Here is a 9,377-nt window from a genome sequence, read left to right as displayed (position 1 = left end):
CTCCTCCTCTTTCTCCTCCTCCTTCTTCTCCTTCTTCTCCTCCTCCTTTTCCTTTTCTTCTTCTCCTCCTTCTTCTTCACTGTGCACCAGGCATGAATTTTATCTTGTTGAATGCTAGATTCTTTGGAACTTTTATAACTGTCCTGAAGCATTGTTGTGATATTCTGTTTAAGTAACTTAGAAACAGCTTGGCCCATCACATTTTCCTTCAAGCTTTTTTCACTATGTCTATTATTAGGTTGCTCCACAGAACACCTAGGAATTTTGTGTCCAGTTAAATTTCCCCACTACTGCGCCAAAATCCTCTGAGTACTCTACCCAATTCTCTGTGGGTGATGAGGTTTTCCAGTCTGTCTGGTGGGAGAAGACACAATTCCCAGTCTTGTGTGAGGGGTAGAATCATTCCCTCCAACCCATTGGAGGTCCCTTCATAACTTGCCATATACACATGGACTGACTAACACACTGCTAATAGGGAGCTTTCAATTCAGGTACATATTCAAGTACTCAGGAAGCGTACACATGTTAGGAATGAAAACATAAATCAAGGATTCTATTTTGGATATGACGTTTCTAAAGATGCGTGAAAAATCTTCCAACAGAAACCACGAATGGAGAGCAGGAAATGGAATCAGGAGCTCAGAGACCTGGGCTAAACAGAGACATCTGTGTGCCCAGGTGTGCAAACTTGTTTGAGTCATGGTCCTGCAGATATTACCTGGGAACAGATTTAACAGAAGAGATTCTTAGGGTTTCCTGGGACTGGGGTCTGTGGAATCCTAATATTTTCAGAGTGAGGGAGGAGGGCATAGGAAAAAAGACTAGAAGCAACAGGTAGAGTGATCCAGAAAACTTAGGTAGAGAGGTGTCATCAAAGTTACCAGAGGAGGTGTTTTTGAAAGGGAAGTTGTCGTAGATGAGGCCAAAAGCAGCAGAGTGAAGTAAGACGGTGGCACAGGAAGTTCCACTGGGTTCGCTGTCGGGAATCTCAGGTGTGATCTTTACAATAATTTTGGGAAGAGTAGTGAGACCAGAGGCAATGTTAATTTGAATAATGAGGTGTTGGGGAAAGAAAACAGCACATTTATACAACTCTTCTAAAAAGTGTACATGCAAGATAGGTATGATAATAGTACCATTAATTTCTATTGGTTTACTAAAAAAAAAACAGTTAATGCTTAATTTTTTGGCCAATTTTACATCTTTATCTTATAATCTGAAAAACTACTTTGAAGCCAACAATATACAATATAACAGCCATTGCTGATTTCCTATAATCTTAGTTTTTGAATTCTATGTCACTACTAATTTTTTAATTATTTTTATTCTCTCCATTCTCATTCATGGGGCTATGATCAATTTGCTCCCTCTCTAGAACATCCTTTAGTAGTCTGTGTAGGGTTGGCTTTGTCATCATGAAATTCTTTAGTTGTTCTTTGTCATGGAAATATTTTATTTCTCCATTATATTTGAAAGAGAGTTTTGCAGGATAGATCAGTCTGGGTTGGAATTTGTTTTCTTGTAAGACTTGAAGTACTTTGCTCCATGCTCTTCTTGACTTGATGGTTTGTGAAGAAAATCTGCCGTTATTCTGATGAGTTTTCCTTTAAATGTGATCTGTTTCTTTTCTTTAGTGGTTTTTAGTATACTGTTCCTATGCTGAATTTCTGGGATCTTGATTATTATGTGTCTGGGTGTGGTTTTCATTGGGTTGATGTTATTTGGAGTTCTATATGCTTCAGTTACAGGAATATCAGATTGTTGCCCCATATTTGAGAAGTTCTCTGCTATTACTTCTGCCCATATTCTTTTTATATCATTTGTATTGACTCCTTCCTTCTCATTGATGCCTATTGTCTCACATTGTTCATCTTTGCATCCTCTTGCAGGTATTGAATATTTTTTCCTGCATCCTAGTTGTTTTAAAGAGATCTTTTCTTACTTTTTCACTAGCTGCAATGGTGTCTTTAAGGTCAGAAAGCCTATTTTCACTTTCACGCAAATGGTTTTGCCAGCTTGTGATTGAGGTTTTAATTTCCTATATCACTTTGAACCTGTTTCATAGATTCTATTTCTTTCCTAAATTGTTTATTCAGGGGTTCCATCATTTTTATATTCTCCTCTATTTTTTATCAGTGTATTCTTTAGAAGCACTTAGTACCTCTTTGATTATAGTTACCACTACATTTTTTAGTTCCAAAATTATTTCTGATCTGATTTCTTCTATAAAAATTATTTCAGAGATATCTGGTGTGTGATTTCTAGTTTCCTCAGTGCTAGTGTCTTCTGCAATTGCACTAGGTGGACTCGGGGCCTGAGACTGCATTTTGTTCCTTCTCTTTGTCATTTTGTATACCACTGTCTTCTGACCTTTGGTGTAGAGCTTAGATAGAGTTATTACCTTAGCACCAGGTCCAGATCTATGAAGTTCAGATTCCTCCAGGTGGGTGTTGTTTGGATCTGGTTGCTGTGCTCCACTTCTTTCTTCTGCAGCCGTTAGAGTTGAACCCTTTGTGTCATTCTGGCAAGATGTTCTGCTCCTGAATCAGCTCAGTGGTCTTGCCTCTAGCCTCTTTGCAGGGAGTTCTGCTGAAGGGTTCCGTGATGGGCCTGCACTCTGGGTCGAATGAGGATCTGCGGGCCCCGGGTCATCTCACTCACTCTCCATTTTATTCTCCATAAAATAAAAAATTTAGAAGTTTGGCTACAAAAGGAAAAAGAAAATTTAAGAAAAGAACTATAAAGTCAAGTTGGAGTCAAGTTAGACCTCTAGCTCTGTGATGAAGCCTTTTGGATGGAGCCCTCTTTCAAGGAGTGAACTTTGTGCAGGTGTGTTAGAGGCCTCCAGTGTTGACCCAATCAATCATCATGGTGTTATCCTGGTCAGGGAATCAAGACTGTTATGGAACTTGGTACTGAGCTGAATGAAAAATGCTCTGCACCTTGGAGTTGGAAGGAAACCAATTTTATTGTTCCAGCAGGTTGATGGGGGATCAACCAAAGCATCAACCCAAGCTAGCTTTGGAATCAGCTTATATAGATTCTGCAAGCAAGAAGCACAGAAGCTTGAAGATGCAGTGAATTTCTATGGGTAGTGTCCCTCGCCTTGTTACTGGGCATAAGATCTATGAAGTAAGTGAGTGCTTGTCATCTCTGCTTACTAGAAAGTATAGGTTGTATGGCTAAAGGCAGTCAAACTGAACTGGCTCAGGCTATCTCTGATTTAGTCAATCAAGGCTGAGAAAATCTAACAGATGAGCTGTGTGGTTGGCTCTCTGACCTTATTTTGTCCTTCTATGGTGTCAGACTACTAGTTGAATTTTTTTTCTTTTCCTTTTTTTCTTTTTTTGCAGAACTGGGGGTTGAACTCAGGCCCTTGGGCTTGCCAGGGAAGTGCTTATTCCACTGAGCCATCTCCCCAGCCCTTGAATTTTTTTTAATTTTAAAAATTTCCATCATAGGTGCAGTAATTCTTAATCCAGCTCTCTTGACTTTCAATCAGTAAAGATTCCACAAAATACCTGTAATGATGTGGTCCAGTAGGCTTTGTCTTGTGTGAGTTAATAGCTATGCTAGAAGAATGTTGTAACTCAAAGGTACTGTGTCAACCCATGCACTTGCAAGGAGAACATCAGGAAAATATCTCAGCTGGTCTGCAGGTCTCCAGTTTTCATCTGTAAGCCCATTCAAACTCTGCAGTCAGATTACTCTCTCTAGAAACTAAACATGCCCACTCACTACTCAGTATCTTTAACACATCTGTTTTGCCAACAGAAGAAACCCAAGTACCTTGCCAGGACATACTCAGCCCTCCATGTCTGAGGCCACCATCTCCCCAGACATGCTTTACAACCAAGGACAAAGACAAACAAGTGGAAGTTTATTTGTTCTCCGTTGTCTGAGATAGAGCTTAGAGAAACATTTCTGGTAATAAAACTAAGACAAGGCCAATAAGACAAGGCTGGCCAATTAAGAGCTTGAAATGTCAGGCAAAGCAATTACAATTTGAAGGCAGAATGGCTACATCAGTTTGAAGAAGCAGTCACCAAACAATATGAACTGAGCAAAAACAAACATCATGAAATATTCTTGAGAAAATAGACACAACGTTCTATTTTGCAACTACTATTTCAAATAATCAGCCTTAGTTTAGGCTGGTTTGCCTTGATCAGTTCTTGTTCTTAACTGTTACCACAGGAAGCCACACAGGAACTGTGGCAACATGGCCAAGTATGTTGTATGTGGACCCATGAGCTGAACATTTCAAGTTTAAATATTTGTTCCGCACCTTACTGCCTTGTAATTTTGCGTAAGTCACTTTGTGCCCTGTTTTCCTCATCTGTAAATTGAGGATGTTAGTATCATCTTCTCATAGGCTTGTTGTGAAGATTACATGAGGGTTATATAGCTAGAAATAGAATTAGGTCTGGCATGCTCAACACTATGTGCTTTTTAAATTAAAAATTAATATATAAAATAGTAGACTCTTAGTCTCCAACAAAAAATGAATGTGGAAAGTACCATCAGGTGTATCTCTACAAGCCAACGAGCACATAAAGACTGGGCTCAAGAAAAGGCTGGGTCAGCAGTAGTCTCAGAAGCTCCCTTGGGTGCCCAAGTTGATAAAGCTTTGACCAAGCAGGAGAATGGTTGTGTTCTGCCTGCCCAGTAATGATGATGGAAGAGACTGATTTCCCACACAGAATAACTATAAAACATCTATGGCCTGGGCTAAGCCCTGAGGTTGAGAGGCTATAATCAAGGCAATTTGTGAGAGTTCCATTAATAAGGTTTCCTAGAAGCTGCCAAAGTCCAGCTACAGTAATTATCCAGCTAGTTTGCTGAATCAGCTAATATAAACTTCCCCGGTCCCTTTGCTAATTAGCCTGCAGCCTCGCATCTCATTAATAAGCTTCCAGTTCATTTACATGTGAGGAAAAATTGTGAGTATGAGAGTTTAATAGAAACCCAAATCACCTTCAACATGTGTCTTTTTTATTAAAATATTTAACCTTTTACTACGACGCAGGACCATCTGTTGGCATTGAGCTCAGTGAAAAGACATGATGAATTCACTCTTTGCCAGGAGCGCCACAATCCCTCCTCCTTGCACCTGGCCTGTTCCTGATCAAGGAGCAAGAAGAAAAGATAGATGAACATGATTAACTCAGTGTTAGAAATTTATAGGTAGAAGAAACATATACTTTCCTGCCTTCCTTTTTTAACATAGGAAGTGAAGGGCCCAAGATGTGAACAGGATCACCTGAGGGCCAGGAGAGCTGGGGCCAGAGCTCAGCTCTCAGTCTTGCTCTGACCCAGTGCCCGTCACTGTGATGATGCACCCAGCCTACAAAGCATCTGATGACACCGGCTGATAAATAACTGCAGTCTTTACCTGACGTTGGGTGTGATGCATCTCTACTTCCATTTGTCTTCAACGAGTATAATTATCATCCATTCACCTCATTTCTAAGAACTGTTGATTTTATCTTCTTAATTAAACTTGTGTGATAAATAGAATTTTGGGCCCTGTGTCTTTGCTCTCTGATGCCTTGCCCATGGCTCTATTATATGGCAAAATGGACACTGAAGATATGACAAAAGTTACTAATTACATGACCTTAAGTGAGGAAGATTATCCATATGATCCAGGTGGGCACAGTGTAATGTTACTGAAGAAAGAAAAAGGGAAAGACAGAAGAGAAATCAGAGGTACGACAGAATAGGAAATTAGAGATTCTAAAGAGCAGAAGGCCTTAAAACCCCGTTGTTGCCTTGAAGATGAAGGTCACCTTTCAAGGAAGTGGTAGACACACTCATGCAGGCTCAAGAAATAATTTGCCAACAATTCAAACAGATTTGTGTACAGGACCCTCCTCTGTCCTGAACAGATGCCCCCCTGAGCCACCCTGTGCTGCAACTTCTGGCCCACAGTGAGATAATAGATGGGCATCCGTGCAGCCCACTAAGCTCTGCATGAATGACTGTCCTCATAGCAGCAACAGAAAATGGATACAGCCTGAATCTATTTGATTCTATCGCCACAACCACCACCTCAGTCTAACCCACCACCATCATTCTCCTGCACACTGAGCTAGACTGTGACCTCTTCTCTCTGAAGCCTGCAGGCTCATCTTCTATGAGGTCTTTAATCTACAGATACAATTGGGATTTTTCAAAACCAAGTCCTGGTCTTGTGATTCTCCCCCAAACACACACTTGTGCTTTTAAGATAGCTTAAAACTGTATAGTCTTTTCCAATGGCTCTTAGACAGATGGGATAATTTCCCTGATGCACACACCAGGGCTGTGTGGGTGGCTCCCACCCATCACTCCACCCTCAACCTGGCCACCTTCCCTCACTTCTGCTTGTTCTCTATGATCTTCTCTTTCTCCTTCTCTGTTTCACACTCCCTCCTACCCCAGGGCCCCATGGATGTCCCGCCCTGTGCAGGGAGCCTTCCTCCCTTGTCCCCTAACTCCTGTCACATGTATCCGTTGTGTTACTCCCAGTTTGAACCCTCCTTCCTCACCGCACTGCTAGTCTTCTTTCCCTCTCTGTGCTCTCGTGGTCTGTATGTTTTCAACTTCACTCTTCAAATTTGTAAGTCTGCCTTACACTCCCCACTGGGAAGTAAGCCCAATAATGCATCCTAGGGTCTTTTTATTGTGATAATCTATTTAAAACAATTATCATAAGCTTAAAAGATAAGTATCCAATATATAACAAATTAAATAGACCCTTTCATCTGTGGGTTTCCTTTTCATGATTTCAGTTATCCAAAGTGAACTACTGTCTGTAAGTGGTAAGTGGAAAATCCAAGAAATTAAGTAACTTGCAGGCTTATATGTACACTTTGTTCTTAGTAGCATGCTGAAATACTGTCCTGTTCTAACCCCCACTGGGACATCAAGCATCCTTTTATCTAGTGTACTTCCTGTGTAAGCTCCCTGCCCTAAGAAACTATCTTGGTTATCGGATCATCCATTCCACATCTGCAGTGTTTGGATGTAGAATTCAGCAACATTTCTGGTTCCCACTACCCACTGGAGTCTTGGTACATATCTCCTGCAGATATACGAGTATTCATGGTATCACATTATTAAGTGCAATGATTTGGATCCCCATCTAGAACCACAGAAGAGGAGACTCCAAAGTCATCCTGGTGGGAAGAATCTGAGAAGACTCCCTGGAAGGATTTTAGGTGACAGAGTTTTCAGGCATGTGTTTTGCACCAGCACTATGTGGCTCTTGTCTATTTACTGTCACAGTGTGCACACTGGTCTCTGCTAAAGCTCCTTGTTGCTGTTTTACTTGTTAGATAGCTTTCTTTTTCCTTCAGTAATCTATCCAGGGAACCCTGTATTTTGAGTTGTACTGTACTGAAGTACTTTTGTTCCAATAGTGGCTTCCATAAGACCTATACCCAGGCAGAGGGCAGTGCTCCATGCCTCAGTGTAAATGACATTTCTAAGTGTCACTTTCAAGTTTGTTCTTCTCTATGTAGGAAGATTTAGCAATTGCATCTCCATGGGCTGTGAGACTGTGTGAAGCTGTTGGAGTGGTCTCTATGCAGGCGCCGTGTTCCCAGCACTGCCTCTCTCTGAACACTGGGAATTCCAGGTGTTGTGCTGGCAGTGGAGTGGGGAAAGTGCATGCGTGGGCCTGTGTGTGTGTGTGTGTGTGTGTGTGTGTGTGTGTGTGTGTGTGTAAGAGAGACAGAGAGAGAGAGAGAGAGAGAGAGAGAGAGAGAGAGAGAGAGAGGCAAGCAGGCAGGCAGAGGCACTGGCACAGGCAGAGGCAGCATCCTTCGCATGCCCAAGTGCGCCTCCCTTGCTCTGGCATCAGCAGGACACCTGTGTAAATGGTGATGGTGCTTCAAAACTGGAACTCAAGAGCAAGGAGCCACTGCTTGGGTGGCTTTGGGTTTTCGCTGCTACCATCTGTAAAGGTGTGCTTCTTGGGGTGCCTAGAGGAGGGTTCTGAGTCCCGGCCACAAGATGAGGAGCCTGGGGCCATGAGAGGTAAACTGATGAGTTACTCAAGTCACACAGCTAATTAAGTAGCATATCTGTCTGTATATACAAAATAGTTAGAATAGACATACAGCTACTTTCTCTTAGTTCAATGAGATTTGTACTAATAGTGTTTAGACAAGATATCATGTCTGCATCTTATACTATGAATAACTACTATGAAGACAACAATATGCAATGTATTAATTATTGTTAACTGTCCAATAACCTGTTTTGAAACTGTCTCATTGTTATTTCTTTCTCAATAAAATTAATTAAAAATAAAATATTATATTGGGAAAAAATGTTTTTTAATTTTTTTTAAATGGAATTAGAACTCAGGTTCCCTGTGTCTCAAGATCTATTGCAATGAGTCTATGGAAGCAAACCCCTAGTGACGTCTTAAAGCAAATCATTGGAAGGCCAGTTGTGGTCAAATTAAATTCAGGAGTGGATCACCGAGGGGTCCTGGCTTGCCTGGATGGCTATCTGAATATAGCCCTAGAGCAGTTGGAAGAGTGTGTTAATGGACAGCTGAAGAATAAACATGGGGATGCATTTATCCAAGGAAACATTGTATTGTACATAAGTATACAGAAGAAAAGGGTGTGAAGACACAAAGGAAGCAATGTTTTTCATCGTTGGAATATAATTTTTATGAAATCTTTTCTATTTTTTGGTTCTTTTTTTTGTATTTTTATGGAAGGGTCTACAGGGTATTCAGGTTCTCACTACTAGATTGGACTCGGCGTGATCTGCCTGTTTACAGCCTCTCAAGAGCTGGGATTATAGGCACGTGCCACCACTCCCAGTCTTATTTTTTGGTTCTTTTGTGATGGAAGTTGTCCTACTTTCGTAATAGTTGGTGATTTTTTTTCACTGACATGTTAGTAAGATGACTGTTTAGAATTATGGATTGAACTATGAAGAGCTTTTCACATTCATAAAAAAACAAAAACTGGATCACAAAATTTGGTATCTTATTTTTAAAGCTCCTGTAAGTAAAACACCTGTTGACTTTATTTAAAAATATATACATTTAATTAGAAAAACAAGAACTCAAAAAACAACAAAGGCTCATGAGATCACAGGGTGAAAGGAACCCTGGTGTGTTGCTGATAGGAATATATAGTAGTACTACCACTATGGAAATCATCGTGAAGATTCTTCAGAAAACTGAAACTAGAAACTCCATTTGACCAGCCGTAACTCTTCTGGGTATCTTGCCACAAGAGCTAAACACAGAGAAACATGCAAATCCATGTTTATAGAAGTACAAATTAAAATAGCTAAATCTTAGAAATGGACAATGTGTCTAGCAGCAGATGAGTAGATAAAGAAAATGTGATATATTTACAATG

General features: G+C 40.6%; 1 pseudogene across 1 annotated transcript; it reads left to right on the top strand.

The window, feature by feature from the left end:
* The first annotated feature begins 8,384 nt into the window (after positions 1–8,384).
* On the top strand, positions 8,385–8,682 carry LOC101568201 (annotated as a pseudogene). Its single transcript, XR_001117265.1, has one exon. The product of XR_001117265.1 is annotated as a U6 snRNA-associated Sm-like protein LSm6 pseudogene (transcript).
* The last annotated feature ends 695 nt before the right edge of the window (positions 8,683–9,377 follow it).

This window comes from Octodon degus, unplaced genomic scaffold, assembly GCF_000260255.1.
Source record: "Octodon degus isolate 3935 unplaced genomic scaffold, OctDeg1.0 scaffold00116, whole genome shotgun sequence".
In the NCBI taxonomy this organism is placed as follows: domain Eukaryota; kingdom Metazoa; phylum Chordata; class Mammalia; order Rodentia; family Octodontidae; genus Octodon; species Octodon degus.
The sequence above is the reverse complement of the archived record's forward strand: the minus strand, read 5'-3'. Positions and strand labels throughout refer to the sequence as shown.